Below are 25,368 nucleotides of genomic sequence, written 5' to 3'. Positions count from 1 at the left end.
AACCTTCTTCCCATTAAAACAATCTAAGCCTTCCGTTTCTCTCTGACAATCAAACCACCCAGGCTTACTGTCAGACAGCCTTCATAACAGGCCTACTTCATTTTACCTCACATTTAAAGATATAGTTCCAAAACTTATGAATCTTGTAAACCTCATCATTGTAACGTTTCCATGAGCGGAAAATACTTTTAAAAAATGGTTTGTCTAGTAAGCTAGAAAACTGCCTTGCCTTACTGAGGCTTCAAGTGTTCTTCATGTGCTTACAACCCATCCAGATTTTATATATTCACTGCTGATTTGTCGCATGCCTGAGGATGTAAAACAATCATCTCTGTGTCAGTGAACAGTACTGAACACAACTCCCAAAATGTGGGCACATCAAAGCATTGTCGATTTGGTACTCAGCTTCAGAATCGGAGTTGTTAATGCAAATTAGAAAAACTAGGCAGGCAGAAATTTTCATGTGCTTCGGGTTAATCTGTCTATTATTGTATATTTAAAAATGTGCTTATTCTTGTCCGAAAGTAAAGTAAGTTTTGGCCACATGCAAATCTTCATTCAGGATCCTTGCTGCAGCATGGAAAAGTGAGAAATATTATGTCATATTTATTCCATATAAATAGGATCATGTAACAACTAGAGAGAAATTCTAGTCAGAGTGAATAGTAAGTGATATACTAAGAGGATACTCAGTACAAGATTTGACCAGAGACTTTCAGATGTACCCATTAGCCTTGAGGTCTTCAAAGGACAGGTTACACAGTGAATTTGTTGTACTCTCCTTTAGCCTGTCTAGTTAAACACGCACAAAGGGGAGGCTGGGTGGTGTAACGGTAATGTCACTGGACTATCAGTCCAGGTATCTTGTCCAATGTTCAGGGGACAGGGGTTCAAATCCCACAAAGGCAGCTGGTGGAAGTTAAATTCAATAAATTAAAAGTTGGTGTCAGTAATGGCAACTGGAAACCATTATTGATTGTTGTAAAAACGCATCTGGTTCACTCATGCCCCTGTAGGGAAGGAAATCTGCAGTCCTCAACTGGTCTGGCCTCTATGTGAAACTCCAGACTCACAGCAACATGGTTGAATAGTAAGGCAGTAGCCTGACATAGTCATACTCACGGAAACATACCTCCCATGCACCACCATCACCATCCCTGGGTACATTCTGTTTCAGCAGAGGTGGTAGCACAGTGGGGAGAGAGTTGTCCTGGGTGTACTTAACATTGACTCTGAACTCAGGTCAAACATAGGCAAGGAAACCTTCTGCTGATTATTAACTATACCACCCCTCAGCTGATGAATCAGTTCTCCTCCATGTTGAATATGACTTGGAAGAAAGACCGAGGGTGGCAAGGGCACAGAACGTACTCTGGGTTGGGGACTTCAATGTCCATCACAAAGAATGGCTCGGTAGCACCACTACTGACTGAGCTGGCTGAGTCCTAAATGACATAGCAGCTAGACTGGGTCTGCGGCAGGTGGTGAGGGAACCAACAAGAGGCAAAAACCTACTTGATCTCATCCTCACCAATCTATCTGTCACAGATGAATCTGTCCATGACAGTATCGGCAGCAGTGACCACTGCACAGTCCTTGTAGCGATGAAGTCTTGTCTTCACACTGAGGATATCCTCCATCATGTTTCGTGGCACTACCGCTGTGCTAAATGGGATATATTTTGAAAATATCTAGCAACACAAAACTGGGCACCCATGAGACACTATGAGCCACCATCAGCAGCAGAATTGTATTCAACCACAATCTGTAACTTCATGGCCCGGCATATACCCCACTTTACCATTACCACCAAGCCAGGGATCAACACTGGTTCAATGAAGAGTGCACCAGGCATACCTAAAAATGAGGTATCAACCTGGTGAAGCTACAACACAGGACTACTTGCATGCCAAACAATGTAAGCAGCATCTGATAGACAGAGTTAAGCTCTGAAATCCTGCTACATTCAGTCTTGTATGGTGGTGGACAATTAAACTAATAACTGGAGGAGGAGGCTCCACAAATATGCCCATCCTCAGTGATGGGGGAGACCAACACATCAATGCAAAAGACATGGCTGAAGCATTTGCAATCATCTTCAGCTAGAAGTCTGAATAGATGATTCATCTAAAACCCCTCCTGAGGTCCCCAGCATCACAGATGCCAGTTTTCACCCAATTCAATTCACTCCGTGTGATACCAAGAAATAGCTGAAGGCACTTGACACTGCAAAGACTATGGGCCCTAACAACATGCCATCAATAGTACTAAAGACTTGTGCTCCAGGACAAGACATGCCCCTAGTCAGGTTGTTCCAGTACATTTACAACACTGGCATCTACCGGCAATGTGGGAAATTGCCCAGATATGTCCAAAAAGTGAGACAAATGCAACCTGGCCAATTACCGCCCAACTGATCTACTCTCCTTAGTCAGCAAAATGATGGAAGGGGTCGTTGACAGTGCTACCAAGTGGCCCCTACTCAGCAATAATCTGCACACCTACGCTCAGTTTGGATTCTGCCAGGGCCGCTCAGCTCCTGACCCCACTGCAGCCACGATCCAAACATGGACCAAAGAGTTGAATTCCAGAGCTAAGGTGAGAATGGCTGCCCTTGATATCAAGGCAGCATTTGGCCGAGTGTGGCATCAAGGAGCCTTAACAAAATTGAAGTCAATTGGAATCAGAGAAAATCTCTCTGCTGGTTAGCGTCATAACTAGCACAAGGAAGATGGTTCGGGTTGTTGGAGGCCAACCATCTAAGCCCCAGGAGTTCCTGAGGGTAGTTTCCTAGGCCAAACCATCTTCAGCTGCTTCATCAATGACCTTCCTTCCATCAGAACTGGGGATATTCACTGATCATTGCACAGTGATTAATTGCAACTCCCCAGATATTGAAGCAATCTCTGTTCATGTGCAATAAGATCTGGACAACATTTGTAATTGGGCTGTTAAGTGACAAGTAACATTTATGCCACATTGCCAAGCAATGGCTACCGCCAAGAGAGAACCTAACCATCTCCCTTGACATTCAATAGCATTATCATCAATAAATCCTCCGCTACCAACATCCTTGGTTTTACCATTTCCCAGAAACTGAACAGGGCCAGCCATATACTATGGTCAGAAGAGCAGATCAGATCTTATGAATTTCACGGCAATTAATTCATCTCCTGACTCCCCAAAGCCTGCCCACCATCTACAAGGCACAAGTCAAGAGTGTAATGGAATAGTCCCCACTTTCTTGGATTAGTGTAGCTCCAACAACACTCAAGAAGCTTGAGACCATCCAGGACAAAGCAGCCCGCTTGAATGGCATCCCATCCACTGCTTTCAACATTCACTTCCTCCACCACCGACACACTGTGGCAGCAATATGTACCATCTACAAGGTGCACTGCAGCAATTCTCCAAGGCTCCTTGAACAGCACCTTCCAAACCCGCAACCTCTACCATCTAGAAGGACAAGGGCAGCAGATGCATGGGGACACCACCCCTTGCAATTTCCCCTGCAGGCCACAGACCATCCTGACTTGGAATTATATTGTTGTCCTTCACTCTTACTGGCTCAAAATCCTGGAACTCACTTCCTAACAGCACTGTAGGTGTATCTGCACCACATGGACTGCAGCAGTTCACCACCACCTTCTCAAGGGCAATTAAGGATGGGCAATAAATGCTGGCCTAACTAGCGATGCCCACATCCCATGAAAGAATTAAAAAAACAATCTAAACTTGCTCTTGCTATCATATGATATACTTTGTACTGGTCTTCTGGTTATTATACGTTCCTGTTAAATTAATATGAAAGTTCATCACAAGAGCATTTAATATTTAATTGTTAATTTACTGGAAGCTACACACTGATTTGATACCAACATTACTCCAGAATTAATGAGGCTTTTTATATTGAATTCCCAAAACAGCACTAACTATTCTCCTCATCCTTAGTAGACTGAACTCCAATATGTAGAAATCCTTTCATCTGTGCACACATTTTGTAGAGAAAATATGAAATGTGAAAAATATAAGACATTGAAATATCAATTATTATTCATGCCCAAAAGCATTTCTCTTTGGTTGCTGAAAATGAGAAATTAGTCCACAGGTCAGCTGAACTACCAATATTGCCTCTGTGTTTGGGCTCTGTAACCTCTGTATGACTTATAGGATATTTATGGCAACTAGTGAAAATCCTCTGATCACATCTGATCATCTGACCTGGTCTGTGTTTCAGGGAGCATTGTGCATGACCTCACGCTGCTGATGGGAATCTCAAAATCTTGGACAGTCTGTCAATAATTTTCCATCTATTGCCTTCAGATTGTATTACTTTAAGATGGGGACCGAATTAAAAATGCAATCCTGGTCTAAGTACTCCCTGTTCTCTAACCTCACTTCACTTGAAGACTGCACTTGCCTTGACTCTGTGTGTACTACCAGGAGGTATGTTACTTGTCATTTGAATACAGTGTTGTTATTAGCTATGGACTATATATAATACTAAGCACATACGCTCTGACATTAGTGACTATAAAGACAGATCCTTTATAACCTCCAACACCATATTATGACAGTAAATCATTCTTCTAGATATGGAAGATACAAAGATAATGTTATGTTACATGACACAAAAAGAAACAAAAGGTTCAATAGGTTACTTCTCCTCTACATTGGAGAGACCAAACGTAAACTGGGCGACGGCTTTGCAGAACACCTACGGTCTGTCCGCAAGAATGACCCAAACCTCCCTGTCGCTTGCCATTTTAACACTCCACCCTGTTCTCTTGCCCACATGTCGGTCCTTGGCTTGCTGCATTGTTCCAGTGAAGCCCAGCGCAAACTGGAGGAACAACACCTCATCTTCCGACTAGGCACTTTACAGCCTTCCGGACTGAATATTGAATTCAACAACTTTAGGTCGTGAGCTCCCTCCCCCATCCCCACCCCCTTTCTGTTTCCCCCTTCCTTTTTTTTCCAATAAATTATAAAGATTTTCCTTTTCCCACCTATTTCCATTATTTAAAAAAAAATTTTAAAAAAACACCCCCACTAGAGCTATACCTTGAGTGCCCTACCATCCATTCTTAATTAGCACATTCATTTAGATAATATCACCAACTTTAACTTTAACACCTATGTGTTCTTTTGTACTATTGTTGTTGACATCTTTTGATGATCTACTTCTATCACTGCTTGTTTGTCCCTACAACCACACCCCCACTCCACTTCTCTCTCTCTCTCTCCGCCCCCCACACACACACACCTTAAACGAGCTTATATTTCAACTCTTTCTTGGACTCAAACTCAAGTTCTGTCGAAGGGTCATGAGGACTCGAAACGTCAACTCTTTTCTTCTCCGCCGATGCTGCCAGACCTGCTGAGTTTTTCCAGGTAATTCCGTTTTTGTTTTTGTTTCAATAGGTTACTTATTATGTGAGCTAATTAGCTCATATTACAAGATGTGGGGTGCAGAGTGACATTGGCTTCCAAATCAGCACCAGCTGTATCATCTGAGGAATGTTCTGATCGCAGTATTTATTTTTATATTTGGACACAATGAGATATGATCTCTCACTCATTGATTTCACAGCCCACCAAGCCATTTACTTGGGCAGATTGCTGGACCTCACAATGCAGCAGCTTTAAGTTTATTTGGACTTGTTAGATAAGTGATGGATTTTAATAATATTCAGGGAGTCACAGTTTACCTTCACATTGGAGGATGATAAATATAACAGCACTCCCTCTATTGACTGTAAAATTGAGGTCAAATGCCACAAAAAAGACTGATTAATGAAAATGACTGATGATACCGAAAAAGTAGAACTTTTTATAATTCCAGGTAAACCAGATGTAATTTGTGCAGAATTCTGTATTTGCTTGGACTAATAAGTAGAATGGCCAGGCGACTCATCGCCCAGAATTTGATGTTTGGTCACGCTATTGTGGAAATGTAAGAGCCTCCATTTAAATTTGGGAGAAAGAGTTGTCTCAGATCAGCTAAAAGTCAGCACCTTGGGCCAAGACTGAAGTCATCTGTCAGCTGGGAGAATTATCAGTTAAATATCATAGTGCTTCAGGAGTGGAGCTGAGCAAAAGCTGACAGCGACAGCTGATAGATATCAATTTGCTCCTCCAGCACTGTGATATTCAGATGGAACTCTGCCTCCTTTGATTGCTGTACTCCTGCAGTCTGTAGGCTTGTGTTTAGTTCCAAGTTCTAAAGATATTCGATAGATTAACGTTAATATTTAAAACTGTCTTAAGACATTTGTAAAATAAAGCATTTAGACTGGCAACTGCTGCACTAGTAATTTGTACCAGTTGAAAGTGCTCTTTTTGGTAACAGGAGGTGCACTTTTCAAGCTTGTCATGCTGTGGAGATTACTGATCTGAGTGAATCAGTGGCATTTGAATTAGTTCTCTTCACCTTATTGACTTTTCTCACATGTTACTGAAACCTCATGCTGCACGACTACCACAGGTTGTATAAGTAATAAATAACTCAAACTTTCTTTTTTGACAAAGAATGGCAAGATATCTTGTTTTTTCTTTTCTAACCAATGACCTATTAGCTAAGTCATATCCCCCCCCCCCAACCCAAATTTATAAATTTTGAAGTAACATATTCCTATGATTTCATTAAAGCTGCCATTAATTATGGGGAAAGTCTGGCTTTTTCCTGTTTTTATCTGAAGATAAATTTAAGGTCGATTGTGTTTCATGATGTTAAATTGTACAATATCTGTTATGAGCAGGCCTCATGTTGATAGTTTTAGCATGAGGACGCCTGATGGAGCAATTGAGAAGGCTTCAGCAGAATCCTTGTTCAATGAGATGCTGTGCCTCATCAGGATATGAATCATGATTTGAATCTTAACCTTTGCTGTTTAGAATTTAAGCTCAGTCCCCAGAGGTAAAAAAAAAATCCCTAAGTTGCTTTTACATTTGTACCAGTAACACTAACTACTGAGTGTCTTCAATACCTAGCGCAGCAGCAGTCTGATACAAGTGTAGCGATTGTGCAGTGTGGCTCCCATGACTTTTCTGTAGCTTGGGTACTTCCCTGGTGTCACCTCTCGCATTTCATGTTTGAGAAATTAGAGGTTTAAAATAAAATCAGCATTCATGACAAGGGCGGAAATGCTCAAATTGACCCCTGTTTAAAGATAAATTGTGAAGTTGAAGCCTTACATTTGCCATGAACCAGTGCTCGTAGTGGCTTGGACACAGTCTCAGAGTTATTTGACCTACATCCTACAAATTGGCTGGAAGTTAACTCCAGGAAACAGATTATCTACTAAAGTGAGCAATTAGTCATCTTGTGGCCCCTTAGTTAGATACCTATTGCTTCTGCCAGAAGCATATTATTAGGTTACATATAGCACAATATATAGAGAAGTCACAAAGGATAGGAACTGATTGCCGTAGTGAGTTAGCATACCCTATTTTCATCTCTGAGAAGCCAGTAAAGATTGATGAGGATTAGTTGAAAGAGTTCTAACTGAAATTAGTTTTCATAGTCATAATCCAATTAGTGGTAGATGCAGTGATACAACACAACACTTCCACTAATTAAACATTAATTAGCTTAAAATTAACAGTTTCAGTCAGAAGGGCCCTAAGGATGACAGAAACAAATTTCTATATTTCTTCTGAGGTTGAGCTTGAGAAAGGGATCCCAACACAAGCTATATCTAAGAGCACTTGATGATGACAATGACCCAGATTTTAACTCCCACTGGAAACCATGCAAAACAGGAAACCAGGGGGTGGGGTGAGGGTGGGGGGATCTTCCCCACTACTTTGCCCCCATCCCCACTGATCTGACTGACTGACTTCAATTCTGACTGACATTTTGTGCATTTTCCCCTGTTTGTCTCAAGCCTTCAGCTGTCTGGGCCTGTTCTCTGGATCTCCCTCCCTAAATTCACTTCTCTCCAACAATAAAATCCTTGGTGATTGCTGAAAAAAGATACGTGCTGTCGATGTTTTTCATCATGCTCTCATCAGGACAATTTGTAAGAATACCAAATGTTGATTGGTTGACAGTTGGACTCTGATTGGTAGAGGTGATGCCATGGAGAATGCAACACCTCTACCAATCAGAATCCACTTGCCAACCAATCAGCACTCTCTTTTCATGCAGTATTAAGCGTTATTCCCTTTACATTTGGTACTCTTACAAATTGTCTTGAGAGAGTAAGAAGAAAAACTTCGATAATGTGTCTTTTTTCAGCAATACTCCTTCTGTTCTGTGCTACCAACGAATATTCAAAAAAAAACCTTCTCTAAACCCCTCTTAATCTCACCCTCTGTGACAGGGTCTTGATATTAACCCCTCATATAATGGACAGGAGAAGGTCAGATGGTAGGTTAAAGAGTTAAATACATATTTGTGCCAAAGATGCCACATATACAGCCACTGCCATTTTTACAGCAACAGATGTTCAAGCGTCTGAGTGTCCCAGTGTAGAGAGGCTGATCACTCATTAACATGATTAAATCAGAATAATAGGGAGCGCAATTTAAAATGTATTGCTGTTGCATGGGTTTCGCTGGGCTTGGGAAACTCAGTAATGAAAGGGAGGGGAGAGCTTCTGACTCCACTAGGTTATCGTCTTTCTCAACACTCCTGTGGGCCAGGAGAAGCAGGAGTGTTGCCCCTTACCAAGGCCCTTCAGAAAGCCTTTGGCTTCCCCATTCCCAATCACAGTCACTCTCCCTGCTCCCAATCACAGCATCACCACCCCCTCCCCCTCTTCCAATCACAGCTTCTCTCCCCTCTTCCAATCACAGCCTCTTTCCCCCCTTCCAATCACAACCTCTTCCAATCACAGCCTCTATACCCTCTTCCAATCACCACCTCTCACCCCTCTCCTAATCCGGCCCTCTCTCCCCCTTCCTAATTGTAGCCTCTCTTTCTCCCTTGGCCATTCTGTCCCCAAAGATCCTAAACAATGGCCTGTTGCAGACGGTTTTCCCACTAGACTGCCAGTGGTTGTCCATTTGGTTGGCTGCAGAAAAGAAACAAACTATCATTATGTTATTTGGCAGGACCTCCAAGCTTTACAGGCATTGTGGGTTCTTCAGCTGTTTTTCGCCTCCCTGAAGCTTTCCTGCCTCCACCTCAATATCGGGGAAAATGTGACTGTCCCCTATTTGTTCTGATTTATGTTTTTCTTCTCCTCCCAACCTTCTGCAAAACACCTTGGGACATTTTCTACATTAAAGATGCTATGTAAATGCAATTAATTTCTGTTGCTGTTGTTGCAATGAGTGTTGTCAATCCAGAATTCAAATAATGCATTGGCCAATAATTGAGAAATATCTTGAAAAGAGACATCAAGTGGGCATAAATGTAGATTATATCATTTGATACTAATTAATATTGGATTGTCAGTCTGACTGAAGGATGGCTGTTGTGCGGAATAGTAAAGAGGTCCATTAGGGGCTTGATATTATTAGATTGCTTGGGAGGAATAGATTAATTTATTCTGAAGCTGCCTCTGTTATATCTTACCTGAAAGCCCAAACTACTGTTCTCCAGCAATGATATCTTGCACTTGTTGAACACAGAGCATCATATTAAGATTATAGGGCAAGAAATTAAGCTTGTTAACCCCAATTATTTGGGCACTATGTGTGCCCTTCGAGTCCCAGAATGGCATCAGCAGCTTACAGGTACAATTATGGTGCTATTTGCACTGGACACCATAATGGTGAGGACATTAGCACATGTGCAGTGAATGTCCACCGGCAGGATGTACAGCAGACAAATCATGTCACCAGTCAGTGTGAAACACTGACTGATGCCATTGCTCATTGCTACTTCTGATGAAAGGTTACAGTCCTGAAAAGTTAACCTTGTTTCTCTCTCCACAGATGCTGCCGGACCTGCTGACTGTTTCCAGCATTTTCTGTTTTTATTTTAACTACCTTCATTAATTTCCTTAGCACCTGTTCTGCGGGCATCTTTGTCCTAATGCTGCTACACAGGGCTACCCCAGTGACTGCTGTATGGCTGTTGGAATGTTACTTTCACTGGGGGAGACTGCAGGTGGCATTAGAGGCGACTTTGAGCAGCTCCAGGCCCAGAAGACCCTGCTGTGGACTGCACCATCTCGGTATAGGCAGCAGAAGTCTGGCTGGCTGACAGGCAACAGCAAAGATAGTGGTGGAGTGGAATGGGTGGAAGGATGAATGGTCTCATCCTGAGAGAGGGAAGCAGGTTTCTGTTCCATGGAGTTCCTGCCCGTTGCCTGGGGTGTTGTGTCTGTAATCCTAGCAATGGATTAGAGGTCAGACTGCTCGACTGCTGTGACACCCTGCAAGCTGCTTTGCACAGTGTATTCCACCACCATGGTGGCAACAAGCCGACCTTGAAAGGCTTCTGTCTGACGTTCCATTGCAGCACTCAGACATTGGGTGGTTTCTACATAAGCTACAATGGAAGTTGTAACATTGGCCATTGAACACTGCATCATGATTGGTTCCACAAATGAGCTGATGGAGTTGGTCACTACACCCATGCTGGATAGGATAGACTCAAAGTTCTGTGTAAACCCCCAATGCCTAATTGGTGTTGGACTTCTCTATGTTGTTCCTCATTGGTCACAAGCTTTCTGGCAGGATTCTCAATACACCAAAAATTTGTTGTGCATACCCATTGGTGCTCTTTTGTAGGCTGCTCCATTGAGGTCCTAATCTGCAGCAGAACATTGTGCAACCTGAACCTCTGGTGAGCTGGCACTTGTATCATCCATTTTGCCCAGCTTGGATTTAGCCCACTTGTATCTCACCATGTATAGATTCTGCCTCTAATCTGTCCTCAGAGTGACGGTCTTTGTCAAAAATGGTGGCTGCATTTCTTGAATCAAGCAGTGGTGCTGTGTCTTTGTCAACACTGTTTTCTTGCCGTTCCTCCAATGCCTGGCCAGGTGATATGGGTATCTAAAAGGACAAAGGTAAGGGTGTGGTGCAGAGAGATAGAGGGGGAAGTAAGAGGTACATGCTTAGACCATCAGCAGCTTCTATGAGAAGAAATTGTGGGATGGTGAGAAGGAGGATCAGGTATGAGGATATCATCATATTCAATGGTTTCAGCCCTTCTGCTGGTCATGGGGGCCGCAACAATGTACAGCACCACCTCCTCCATAGGGGTCCCCACCTGTTTTCTGTCACCATGTCCTGCTGTAGGTGTAAGGTTTGCAGCAGTGCTAAGTGTATGAGGGTGAGGTGAAGGATATAAATGTTAGTTATGAGGCCAGTTTGATAGATATTGATGCTAAGGGAGTGATAGTGCACGGTGATTTGAGCAGTGCCTGCAGCTCTGGATGTTGTTGGTAGGACATGGCATTGCACTCACGGACCTTGATCACTCATGTAAGGTCATTGAACTTCTTGCGGCACCATATCCAGGTCCTCAGGATTTGTCTCCTGGCATTGACCTCCATTGTTATCCATTCCCACTGCGTTTCAATGTCTGCCTGGAGGGCCTCCTTCCCCACTGTGGATACAGGACATCTCTCCTCCTTTGTACTTCCTTCACCAACACATCCAGTACAGTGCCGGAAAATCTTGGAGCCTGCTCTCTCTCCCATGTTGTGCCATTTTTTTACTCTTTCCCAAATCAGATTCTTTTCAACCAAGACTCCCAGCATATGGTCCAGCCAGCATGCACCTCCCCTTTAAGAGCTGTGGGATAGCTTTAAGCAGTGTGTGCTAGCTTTAAATGGTGCTAGCCTGTCACAATATCGGCTCCGTGCTGGTGCTTACAGTTGATCAACAGTGCAGTTAGTGCTGGCTGGATGCTGAGATCATTCAAATAAGCAAGAGGCACAAAATCAACATACTTCCTGTATTGCAATCACTAGCATGGGTTAATCATGCATTGCAATCCCTTTGCCTGTTTTTAGGTCAATCCAAAATTGGCCTGCATAAGGTTTGACAAAAAGCCAACAAGAACTTTAAAAAAATTAAACAAACCATTTCAGTACGGGAGATCATTGTTCATTATACTCCTGGGGTTTGAGTAAGAATCAGCCTCAGGAATATGCTCACACTGACTTGTGCACATGTCCTCTGTCTGTGCGTCTGTTTACCTCATATACATTGTGCACCTGGCTTTTTGTACTGGTGGTGACTAGTGGGAACCTTAAAGGGGAAGCTAGATAGGTAAATGAGGGAGAAAGGAATAGAAGGACCTGCAGGAGTCTTGCCGTGAGCATTAAGGCTGGCACAGACCAGTTAGGCCAAATGGCCTGTTTCTGATCTTTAAATTCCATATGACTGAAGAATAAAATTACTAGTGAATAGGAAAGAGAAGGGAGAAAATACAGACCAATATAGTCATTGCACCATCTCTTGCTTCTTTCCCAGAACTGCTACCATCCATCAGTCGTTATTTTTTTTTCTACAGTTGACAAGGTTATTAAAATTCAAGGTTGACTTTTCACAATTATTACTTTTTTAGTGAACTCATCTCTCTTCAGCTTTCTGACTGTAGACCTTGGCCCAGGTTTCCCAAAAAGAAAAATAGGAAATAAGAATGACAAAAGCTGCCATTCAGTGAATCTACAGCGTATATAAGAGAAAATTCAGAGAGTGAATGATTTACTGCCTGCTGCTTGCAGTGAGTTATATATCGAGATGCTGATGCTGATGGGTGTGATATGGAGTACTCATATAATTAAAATGGATCCTATGATTTAGACAAGCCAACATGTTTCACTGAGCTGTATTTTGTTGAGCTGAACAGGATTGAGAGAAAAACTATTCTTCTTCATAATTTATAACTCTAATAAAATCAATGGAATGTATAGTTTTCAAATGCAGACTCACTAAGATGCAATTTTGTGGGTTTTAATTAAGGAAAAATATGATGTACCTGTAATGATCATCTCTTAACACTTCTCAAGCAGCTAAGCAAGCGGTTAACTGGTTTGCTCCTCTAGCTGTGGAGTAAATTACTTTTGTGATAAATGACTAAAGGAAATTTGAGCTAATCCCAGTTTGATTTATGAAAGCCTGCAAACTCTCAGGCCCAGAGTAACAATCCTAACTTTAAAAATGTTTATAGTACAGTAAGCCAGTAGTTTGTAATCTAAGCAACAGAGAAACTCTTGACATAACTAATAGCTGAAAAAAGAGACGCGCTGTCGAAACTTTTCGCCTTGCACCCATCAGGACAGATGCAAGGATGTCAAATTTCAAAAGGAACAACAATTTATACTGCATGAGAAAAGGGGTGCTGATTGGTTGGCAAGTTGGTTCTGATTGTTTCAGATGTTGCCATGGCAAATGCACCAGGAAGCTATTACCACCCCCCCCCCCATGCTTTTGTTTATTCAAAAAATGTGCAATGTCTGGATATATTTCTTTTGCCTGCAGAGGACAGGTCCCTGCATATGAATATATATAGCTTCTAGCAAGAATAAGTAAGCTATATTGTGAGCCCAACTGATAATTGTAAATTGGTTGTTAGTGTAATTTTTAGCACAGTTGGAATTGTTCAGCAAACACTGCCCAATCGTGGAATCACATTTATGTTATCATTATGTTCTGAGTTTAGCAAACACGGGTTGATTGAGTATGGTCAGTACTCTGCCTATTGCAAACTGCCGAAGGAATGTGCTATTTGATATGATTCGCCAATTGTTGGGACATACAAACTATGTACCCAGCATCACACTGCACTGAAATTCATCTGCCACATTACTCATTTGTGTGGTAGGTAGAATGTCTTTTTGGCTTGACAGCAGCATTCTATTAGTGGCGAATACCACTCGTGTTGCTACTGCACAGTAGCAGTGTGAAACGGCTAACTTCACCTGATTGCTCACATTTTTAAGATACTTTATCCTTCCAAGGTAATTTGAGGTAGACTGGGCAGTTTTCAGGAAAAACTCAGCAGGTCTGGCAGCATCAGCGGAGAAGAAGAGAGTTGACGTTTCGAGTCCTCATGACCCTTCAACAGAACTTTTCTTCTCCGCCGATGCTGCCAGACCTGCTGAGTTTTTCCAGGTAATTCTGTTTTTGTTTTGGATTTCCAGCATCCGCAGTTTTTTGTTTTTCTATATGGGCAGTTTTCAGGCCTGAAAGTGGCAGCCTTTGACCCATTCACGAGTATACACTTCATCCCACGCTCAAAATCACCTTGAAATGGAGCAGTCTAACAAACTCCCTTTCCTCGACATGCTAGTTGAGAAACCTGCTAATGGGTTCCCTATTACTGTTTACCACATGCCCACCTTCACTGGTCAATAGACATGCTGGGATTCCTACAGGTCCACGTGCTACAAGTTTGGCCTTAGCAGCAATCTCATAAATAGGGTCCGAACCACTTGCTCACCGTGCAAGCTTAATGCCAAAATAGGGTGCACCAAAGCTATCCTGCGGGATAATGGCTACTCTGATCAGATCATTACTCATTGTGTAGTGTGCATTTGCACGAATGAGCCAATGGCTGCCATTTTCACATCTGAAAAGTGCCCATTCTACCTCAGTTTATCCTGGAAGAGTAAAATATCTCAAAACTTTAAGCAACTGGTGAAGCTATGAGTGATATTTGCCACTAACAGGACGCTGTCGTAAAGGTAAAAAAATGTTCTGCCTACCACACAAATGAGTACTACAGTATATGAATTACTGTGCAGCATATGTTCAATGACTTGCGGATCATATCAAGCAGCACATTCCTTTGACAGTTCGTAATAGGCAGAGTACTGATCATACTCATCTAATCCGTGCTTACAAAACTCACAACATAATGATAACGTAGAAGGGATCCCGCAATTGGGCAGCATTTGCTGAACATCCTGAGTGCGCTAAGAATGACACTAACAACCAATTTAAGATTATCAGGCGGGCTCACAATGTAGCTCACTTATGCTTGCTGGAAGTTACGTATCCCATTTGCAGGGACCTGTCCTCTGCAGGCAAAAGGAATGTGTCCAGGCAGTGAGCCACCTTCGTGAACCGTTGCAAACGTAGGTATGCCCACAAGTGTTGTTTGGGAGGGAGATCCAGGATTTTGACACCAACCAACAGTGAAGGAACAATGATACAGTTTCAAGTCAGGATGGTGTATGATTTGGAGGAGAACTTGCAGATGGTGGTGTTCCCTTACATTGCTGCCCTTGTCCTTCTTGGTGGTAGAGGTCACGAGTTTGGAAGGTGCTGTCAAAGGAGCCTTGGTGAGTTGCTGCAGTGCATCTTGTAGATGGCACATGGTGCTGTCACTGTGCATCAGTGGTGGAGGGAGTGGATGTTCAACGGGATGGATGGGGTGCCAATCAAGTGGGCTGCTTTGTCCTGGATGGTGTTAAGCTTCTTAAGTGTTGTTGGAGCTGCACTCATACAGGGAAGTGAACAGTATTGCATCACACTCCTGACTTGTGCCTTGTAGATCGTGGGCAGGCTTTGGAGAGTCAAGGTTACTTGCTGCAGAATTCTCAGCCTCTGAACTGCTCTTGTAGCCACAGTATTTATACGGCTAGTCCCGTTGAGTTTCTGGTCAAAGGTAACCCCCAGTATGTAGATAGTGGGAGATTCAGTGATGGTAATGCAATTGAATGTCAAGGGGAGATGGTTGGATTCTCTCTTGTTGAAGATGATCATTGGCACTCATGTAGTATGAATGTTACTTGCCTGTTATAAGCCAAAGCTATTATCCAGGTCTTGCTGCATTTGGACATGGACTGCTTCAGTATCTGAGGAGTCGCAAATGGTGCTGAACATTGTGTAATCATCAGCGAACATCCCCACTTCTGACCTTATGATGGAGGAAAGGTCATTGATGAAGCAGCTGAAGATGTTTGGGCCGAGGACACTACCCTAAGGAACTCCTGCAGTGATGTCCTGGAACTGAGACAACAACCACAACCATCTTCCTTCCTGCTAGGTATGACTCCAACCAGTGATGAGTTTACTCCTGATTCCCATTGACTCCAGTTTTGCTAGAGCTCCTTAATACCATATTTGGTCAAATGCTGCCTTGATGTCAAGAGCAGTCACTCTCACCTCACCTCTTGAGTTCAGCTCTTTTATCCATATTTGAACCAAGGCTGTAATGAGGTCAGAAACTGAGTGGCCCTGCATCTGTCCTGATGAGTGCAAAATGTAAAGCTTCAACAGTATGTCTCTTATTTCAGCAATACTCAAGTTCTGTGCTACAAAGGGACTATAAAATAACTAATTATTATAACTAGTGGTGTTGTTTTATATTCTACCATTTTGTGCCACTTATTCTATCCCAGATGTGGCTTAAGCCATGTTTTTCTCTAACTTAAGATAGCCTGAACTTCAATAGGTGTTGTTCTTTATCTTTGTATTACTAAAATTCCATTTGTCTTTACATTATCATTTAGGAGAAGGGGTGGGGTGTGCTCCCTGATGTATGTGTTACAGGGCTTATCAAAGTTCCCAGATCTTTAGCCACTGATGCATGGAACAGGCTTTTAATTAATTTTAGATCAGAGGGGAAAATTAGTGGTTCAACAATGCCAGTAGGTAAAAACATATTTTAGCTTACAAAAGGGAAGAAGATATTTTCATCATTGGATGTGGACATTCTTTTTAATTTTGGTTACAAATATTAGCTTTTTAATATTATTTTGTAACAGAATAAATACACAATGTTAGTAATAACAACTTCATAAAACAGGTTTTAGAAAAAAAATAGTTAACAGGTTAGCTTTTAGTTTTACTAAGATATATTTTACCTTAATGTGGAAACACTATACAATAATTGACATAGAATTTTTTTTTGTGGCTTACAACTCAAAATTGTAAATTGCAGTGCATCTCCTCTTGTTAAGAACTTGGTGATTTGTTAAAAATGGTGTTAGTTTTAGATCAAAATATTTGCCACATTAGCAATGTTTTCTATCGAAAAACTGGATTATATTTTTGTTACGCTGTAAATCATAATCTTTATTCTATCAAGTTGTTCATATTCTAATCCATATCAAATTCTCTTTGAATTCCATATTACTCTTACGTTTTCACTATCCCAATACCTGTAGCTTTTAATACGCTCACATGGTATCTCATTAATTTTACCAGCCAATATTCAAAATGATGAGTTTCTAAAATTTGACTCATCAGTCACATTCCATTTATAAAGGAAAGTGCTAGGCTTTTTTTGAATAAAAGTTTCATTCATATTTACTCTTTCAAGCAGATTAGCGGGTCATAGTGTGGAGCCTGTACAATATTTATTTCGGAAAAATGTAGAACCTCCTGCCTGTCTCACTGAATGTGACACAGAAAATGTTACATTACAAGGACGTTTAGCAGAGTGTTAAGTAACACTTCCCTAAACCATGAGCGGATCACATATGTTCATCACTTCCTGCAACAACATTGCACTTCTGACTACTGGAATCCAAACTCTGCCGAGAGAAACAAAAGGAGTTCTGTTAAACCCGAGGGTGGATGGAAATGGAATTGCTAAAGTGAACAACAATCTAACAAAAGAAAAACAGATAAATTTGACTTAGTCTTGCAAATGCTGCAGTTTATAGTTCTAAATGTTTATTATTTTGCAGTCTCAGAAGAGAAGTTTTGCTTCTGCCAGCATAAAGAAAAACATGGAAAAAGCATTTTTGTTTTGTGAAAACCCACCCTTATACTCATTAAGTATTGAACAATAAGATATTGGTCAATCATGGTGGGCTGTAACTTCAAACTACTGTTGGAAAGAGCTGGCCCGCAGGGATTAGAGGAAATAAATACCTACATAGCTGGCCTTGAAAATAACGTTGACTCTTCCGTTCGCTGGAGCTGCTTGGGGCCTGCACTGAAAGAATCCTCGCAGGCCCCAGCAAAGTGCAGCTCCAGCGGATTCATGGAGGCCATGCCCCCTGTTTACGACACTTATGGTAAGTTTAAAGGGCCAGGGAAATTGACAGACCAGAGAGAAGATAAGTGTCTAAGGTAAGGATTTGGGTGGGTGGGTCAGAGGTCCGGAAGAGGTGGGGGTGGTCGGTTGGAGGTCTGGGAAGGTGGGTGTCAGTTGGAGATCTGGGAGTGCAGTCGGTTAGAGGTCCAGTGGGGTGGGGGGGGTGGAAGTCTGTGAGGGGGTGGGTGCAGAGTGCTGGATGGGACTGGGGGGTTGTCTGAGGTCAGGGGCGGAAGTCGTTTGGATGTTCAGGGGGGAGGTGAGGCCGTGGAGAGGGTGGCCAGAGGTCTAGGAAGTCATGGGTTGGGGTAGGTGTCCGAGGTCCAGGGGGATGGGACAGTCGGAAGTCTGGGGGATTCGTGGGGGTTACGAGGTTGGTGGGGGAAGGTCAGAAGCCTGTGGGGAGTGAGGAGGGGGTCCGAGGTTGAGGGGCTGAGATCAGTTAAAGGTCCGGCGGGCTGGGGGTGGTATGGGGTTGGAGGTCTGTGGGGATGTGGGATCGGAGGTCGGGTGGGGTGGTGGGGTGGGGGGGTGGTGGGAGGTCTGAGGTCAGGGGTGGGAAATCAGAGATCAGGAGGGTGGGGTTTGAAGGTTGGGGGGTGGAGGTTCAGAGGTTGGTGAGGGTTGGGGGGATGGGAGAGTGTCGATGGTCAGGGGTGTGGGATATTGGGTATCGGAGGTTTGGGGATGTCAAAGGTTGGAGTTTGGGGGTTTGAGGGGGTCGGAGGTTGGTGATTGGGGGTGTCGGAATTAAGGGTTTGGGGTGTCAGAGGTTGGGGGGTGGGGTTGTCGGAGGTCGGGGAGTGGAGGGTGTCGGAAGTCGGGGGATGGGGAGTGTCAGAGGTCGGAGGTCGGAGGGGTGGGTGGGGGGGGGTGGTCAGGAGGTGTGGGGTGAGTCCCATGGGAGGGGAGCCAGTGGTGTTGGGGGAGCCCCATGAGGTCAGGGTCAGTCTGGGTCTTTACAATAGTTACTCAGAAGTTAGAAGAGGTTTTCATTCTTCTAACTTTGCCTATGTAACTGTTCATATAACCCTGGCAAAACCATCTGAAGTTTGAAATTTAAACCGCATTTTCGGATGGTTCCCAGTGCAGCGCAATTGCTCAAAAGAAGTGTGCACTTCTGGGCGCTTGCCATGCAATCCCTTAACTGGAAACTTCCCTGCACATCTTTTGGGTACCCCAAAATCTGACGCTGGGGAGCTCAGAGGTTACCAGCCATCCAGTCCCATAGAAATGTTGGGGCAGAAATAGGATAGTGCCGCCAGCATGATCGGAATTAGGTCTTAGGCCTCATATAAATTAGACCTATAAGCTGCAGGTGTCTGCCGCATGGATGGCAACGAGCATCAATTTTGAGCAGCGGTGCCACCAACAGTGATCTTCAGGTAGGCTCTGATTGGGAAAAATGATTGAGAGGAGGCCAAGGAGAGGCTGCAATGGCCTGCAGGCTGACTGTGAAGCTAGGGGAGGCACTCCTTTGTGGATTATCCACGCAAAATAGAAACTGCCTAGCTTTCCTTGTCATTCGTTTCAATGGAAATTTAGAAATGTAAGTGTAATTGAGGTAAATAGCATAGATGCATTAAAGAGGAAGCTGGAGAAATTCCTGAGGGATAAAAGAATTGAATGTTATTCCAATAGGGTTAGGTAAAGACGGTGGAAGTAGGCTTGTGTGGAGCATAAATGCTGGCACAGGCTGTTTGGCCAAAAGGCCTGTTTCCCTGTTGTACATTCTACATATTCTATGTACTAGGTAACAACCAGGGAATAAGTTAAAATTCCACTCATTATATTTTATTTACTCATATTACTCCCTCTTAATAGTCAGATCTCTACTTAACCTTTTCTGTTCCAATTAAATGAGCCCCAATTATTTTCATAACGATAACCTGTCAATGCTATCATTGTAGAAAATCTTCACTGTATGTTTTTCATGGCTCTAGTGCCCTTCCTGTAGTGGGATGCTCAAAACAATGAGAGGATTTTCTCTGCATCCTTAGATCATTTTCTTGAGACAGATGCTCCACTGTTCCCAGGTCTTGGAAACCTTTTCTCACAGTGACTCCACCCCATATTTTAGGCTGACCCTCAGAATGACTTTTCTTCTTATTGAGCTAATCAGCAGGGGAGATTTCTGGCATTGACGCAAGAACACTAGGGTTCAACACATATAGCGACAAAGGACCTTCTGTATCATGTGTTACTCAACGCTTGACTGAGCAGTGACTGTTAATCCTCCAGAAAGGGGTGCACTTAGAAATTAGACAGGGGAGTTCATGGGTTTATACACCAGGCAAAGAACGTTGAACATCCCTGCCACATGGTATTCACTTTTAAAAATGAATTCAGTATCTTTTGCTCTCTGCCGTTCCTTTGTTGCGTAACAAAAAAGTGTCCCAGAATTAAATTTAATCATGTTGAAATAGACATGAACAGCTCGCCAGTCAATGATTATAGATATATCCAGTGGAAAGTCAAAGGGCCCGATTGCCGACTAGAATAACTATTCAATGTGGTCTGTAATGTCGTTTTCCATGCACACAGTGACTGGCCTGCTGCTGGTGGCTGCCATGTAGCATGCAGATCCTGCCCTACCATGTCTTCAGCTGCTTGCCCAAGTACAAGGTTCAGTACAACTTCCTCGTGATCGGCTTTTAACAAGGAAAAAAAATGTTTTTTTTTCTCTTTTCTCTAATTTCTTTGAATCAGACTTTGAGCAGAATCAATTCTCATAGCCATGGTAATTCACCTATTAGTAATAATCCATTACAGTTTTAAAAAAATGTTTTAATACACTACTTGTTTTTTGCTAAGTTTTCTAAAAAGGAAATATGGCCACCTACGTCTAATAAACAGATGAAGAGTACATTTTGTGAGGTCTCCTGCCAAGTTCCAGTGTACTTTGAAAAATTACAGGTTTTTTGTCTGCAGATTATAGCTACTCACTGGCCATAACTGAGGTATCATGCTCCTTCCACATGCTTGGAAAATTTAATCCAAAATGTCCTCCCTTTGTTTCTGAAGTAGGTAATTCTGGCAGAATCTTCTTGTTGGCAGCTTACTTTGTGCCTCAGCCCTGATGTATAATTGCTTATTCCTAGAGTAATTATCTGCTCAATTTCCATAAAAGGATCCCTCCTCTTGCTGGTAAGCTCAGTCTCGAGGGTGTTATTCCATGAATCTCCTCAAGGATGGTGTTCCTACAACCTTATAAAAGTGTCAATCAAAGTGATCACTGAAGTATCAATAACAAAAGCTTTAAGCAATTCACAGCAAATAAACAACGAGATATTGACAAAAGAGATCACAGAAAAATAACATTATAATCGCATAAAGATGTCAATCAAGCAAAGTCAACAGTTTTCTTCAGCCGTGCAAATTGGACTCCCAGAGCTCTCAGCCAAGCCTCATTATGTATGGTTGAGGGAACACCAGTTTTCTTTTCAAAGAATTATGAATGGGTGCTTTTTTAAAGCAGTTTCACACATTCCATTGTTAAGAAAAGTTCATTGATTCTGTACATAGTGCATACTGTCTGGGCATGAAAGGACCAAGAGTTGGCATGGATGGTAAGAGGGGCCATGGGGCTGGGTGTGGGACGTGATTTGGTGTGGGAGGGATATGGGAGGCTAGACCTTTTGAAGTTACCTTTCAGAATGTTCCTGAATCCAGACTATGATGAACAACTCCTCTGGGATCCATGACCCACAAGTCATGGAGAAGCTGGCTGGACTCCATGAAAATTGTGGGGTGTTAGGCAATGCCCACCCCACAATGGAGCCAGCCAGTTTGGGAGCGCAGGGTCCGAGCTCATGACCCACAACCTTATCCCGCACCAGCAAAAGTTGTGGGGGTTGTGGGGGAGGGTGTTGGGAATGGGGGGCCAGAATCCTGGAATCGGCTCTCGCCCGACATTTTTAAATGACATCAGAGACCTTCTGACTGCATGAAAATCTGGACCAAAAAGGAGGAAGGAAAACTAAAGTTGACAGTTCAGGTGTAGACCTTTATCATAACTGGTGACTAACATGCCTTTGAGATAGTAATAATAGTAATAAATAACACATTAATGATTGAAGCAAATATTTATTGTCTTACTTTGACAGAGTTCACAGCCTGCACAGTGCATTGAGTCACAATCACGTCACTGCCATCCAACATGTAAACAACAAATGTCACTGTATTTGAACAAAGAGCCACACGCAAACAAAGAAAAATATATTGTTACTGCCAAAATACGAAATGTAAAATTCAAAAGATTCAGAATAAACTCAGTCATTACCCTAGTCATTTATGCTACAGCAAACATTTTTTTTCCCTGATTGAAGTGTCTATTGTAAGCAGCAGACGATTCAAACCTTAATCAACCTAGTGGACGTCCAATCCCTCTACACCTCCATCCCCCACCAGGATGGTCTGAGGGCTCTCCACTCCTTCCTTGAACAGAGGCCCAAACGATCCCCATCCATCACTACTCTCCTCCATCTGGCTGAACTTGTTCTCTCACTGAAAAATTTCTCCTTAACTCGACTCACTCCCTCCAAATAAAAGGTGTGGCTATGCGTACCCGCATGGGCCCCAGTTATGCCTGTCTCTTTATGGCGTACGTGGAACATTCCTTGTTCCAGTCCTACTCAGGCCCATCCCCATGACTCTTTTTGCGGTACATCGGTGACTGTTTCAGTGCCGCTTCATGCTCTTATCTGGACCTGGAAAAACTTATCAATTTTGCTTCCAATTTCCACTCCTCCAGCACCTTCACATGGTCCATCTCCAACATTTCCCTTCATTCCTTGACCTCTCTGTCTCAATTTCTGATGATAGACTGTCCACCAATATTCATTAAAAGCCAACTGACTCCCACAGCTACCTAGGCTACAGCTCCTCACACCTTGCTTCCTGTAAGGACTCCATCCCATTCTCTCAGTTCCTTCGCCTCCATCCCATCTGTTCTGATGATGCCACTTTCCAAAACAGCGCTTCTGACATGTCTTCCTTCTTCCTTAACTGAGGTTTCCCACCCACCATGGCTGATAGGGCCCTCAGTCGTGTCTGACCCATCTCCCATGCCTCTGTCCTCATAATTTTCTCTCCCTCCCAGAACCATGATAGGGTCCCCCTTGTCCTCACTTTTCACCCCACCAACCTCTGCATTCAAAGGATCATCCTTCGCCATTTTCTCCAACTCCAGCATGATGCCACCACCAACCACATCTTCCCTTCACCGCCCCATCGGCATTACATAGAGACCGTTCCCTCCAGGACACCCTGGTCCACCCCTCCATCACCCCCAACACCTCTCCCCCTCCCACAGCACTTTTTCATGCAATCGCAGAAGGTGCAACACCTGCCCCTTTACCTCCTCCATCCTCACCGTCCAAGGGCCCAAACACTCATTTCAGGCACAGCAGCTCTTCACTTGCATCTCCTTCAATTTGGTCTACTGCATTCGCTGCTCCCACCTTCGGTCTGTCCGCAAGCATGACCCACACCATCCTGCTCTCACGCTCGTATATCCATCCTTGGCCTGCTGCAATGTTCAGTGAAGCCCAACACAAACTAGAGGAACAGCAACTCATCTTCCGATTAGGCACTTTACAGCCTTCAGGACTTAACACTGAGTTCAACAACTTCAGACCATGAATTCACTCCTCCATCCTCACCCCTTTTTTATCCCCTTTTTTCAATATTGATTTTCATTTTTTATTTTTATTTTTTTATCCACTTAATTTTATTTTTATTTATTTTCATTTTTATTCATTGTTTTATAACCATCTTTTATCCTATTTTCAATCTTTTTTCCCACCACTGTCCCCTCCTCCCACCCCACCCCCACAAGGGCCATCTGTCACTTGTTCATGTTGCTCTTTCCAGAGTGAACAGCCTTGCCCTGCTGTTTTCATATTCTGCTTTCTGACCTTAATACCACCGTCAACACCTCCTTTAGCCAGTACCACTACCATTAACATCCCCTTTGTCCTTTTGTTCATGATATTTTTGGCTATCTCTCCTTTGCTCCCACCTATCGCTGGCCTTCTATCCAGCTTCACCTACTCCACCCACCTTAAACAGTATAAATTTCATCACATTTTTACTTCTCTTTAGCTCTGAAGAAGAGTCATACAGACTTGAAACGTTAACTCTGTTTGTCTCTCCACAGATGCTGTTAGACCTGCTGAGTTTTTCCAGCATTTTCTGTTTTTGTTTGAGAACAATTACTTGGCTGGTGTCCATATATTTGCAAGAATTCCTGTCAGCATCAAGCAGCAGCTGATCACTATGAAAATTAATTCAGGTTATGCCAAATGACAAGGCTTAATTGTTTAAATATAATAATTTTAGTGTGTTGTATTCTGCTGACAAAGTTACAATGATTTTCTGAATACTGATGCCTACATATACAGTCGTTAGCATGTTGAATATCAGCAAGATTAGCTCTGTATTTATTCAATAGAAGCAAATAACATTTTTTCATACCATGAAACCAACATTATAACATAAGTTTCATTTCCATATTTTATTTGTTTTTTTTATTAAGCATTGTGGTTAAATAACCAGTATGTAATTTTACTGAGTTTCAGTATATGTATAACTTAAAAAGATATTTCATGAAGGACATGTCATCTTGGTAAATGTAGCATTTGTGCAAACTAAAATCTCATTAATAGTATAATGCTTTCTTAATGAGTAATTCACCATAATTGTTGTTCTAGGCAGAATTCCAGCATCTGCAGTATTTCCCTTTTGCAATATTTTCAATGTACGTTTTGGTCTTCTGAAAAGCTGTATGGAGTAAAAAAAGTGACTACAAAACCCAAGGGAGGGACAATGTAATTGTGACAGACAGAACAAGAGAAGCATCCAAACCCCAGTTGATTAGTTCCAAAGTGGAATTGCTGCAGCATAAGTTTTACCCATCTGGTATCTAGAGAATAGAGGACCATAGTGATGCATACCTGGTTGTTTTTATATCTTCGCAATGTTCCCTTGCAAAACTTTGTGGAGTGGTGGAAGGTTTACAGGTTGATTAACAGCCTAAGGGGTGACATGTTAAGCATTTCTTCCAAAGCCATAATCATCTTTATATCAGCTGGTAAGGTGGTTAGTTTTACAAATGCGGGGAGGAGGGCACCCACCTCCACCAACAGTGAGAATTTGCAGGATGTCAGTGGAGAATTTAGTGCCAGAGCTTGAGTCTCCACTTGATGGAACTGTCTGGAGTGATATCCAAAACCTGCCCCTTCAACTTTGAAGTGAAAATGCTGCCACTAAGCCAAAGTTTTGCTCCAGCAGATCTGCTAAAAGGTAGCAGCAAAAATGTAGCATGAGCTTCACTGCCATTCTCAGTATCATCCCCAAGGATGCCCTTGAAACAGATATATTACATTGATATTTATAATACGGAAACAGTCTGTTTTGGTATTTATCTTCCGCACAACCAGCAATTCTGATCCCATGTA

At 42.7% G+C, this 25,368-nt stretch overlaps 1 protein-coding gene across 4 annotated transcripts in view; it reads left to right on the top strand.

Annotated features, from left to right (window-relative positions):
• The window catches only part of LOC121290309 (galactosylgalactosylxylosylprotein 3-beta-glucuronosyltransferase 1-like), a 166,080-nt gene that overhangs the window by 67,726 nt on the left and 72,986 nt on the right, over positions 1-25,368 (top strand). Inside the window, exon 1 of one of the 4 annotated variants that reach the window (XM_041210624.1) lies at positions 17,817-17,888. The exons of the other annotated variants lie outside the window; for them this stretch is intronic. The gene's annotated coding sequence lies outside the window, so the exon portion shown is untranslated. Of the gene's footprint in view, positions 1-17,816; positions 17,889-25,368 lie in introns of those variants that run through there. 4 annotated transcript variants of the gene reach the window in all.

The sequence above is a fragment of the Carcharodon carcharias genome, chromosome 18, assembly GCF_017639515.1.
Source record: "Carcharodon carcharias isolate sCarCar2 chromosome 18, sCarCar2.pri, whole genome shotgun sequence".
Lineage (NCBI taxonomy): Eukaryota > Metazoa > Chordata > Chondrichthyes > Lamniformes > Lamnidae > Carcharodon > Carcharodon carcharias.
The sequence above is the reverse complement of the archived record's forward strand: the minus strand, read 5'-3'. Positions and strand labels throughout refer to the sequence as shown.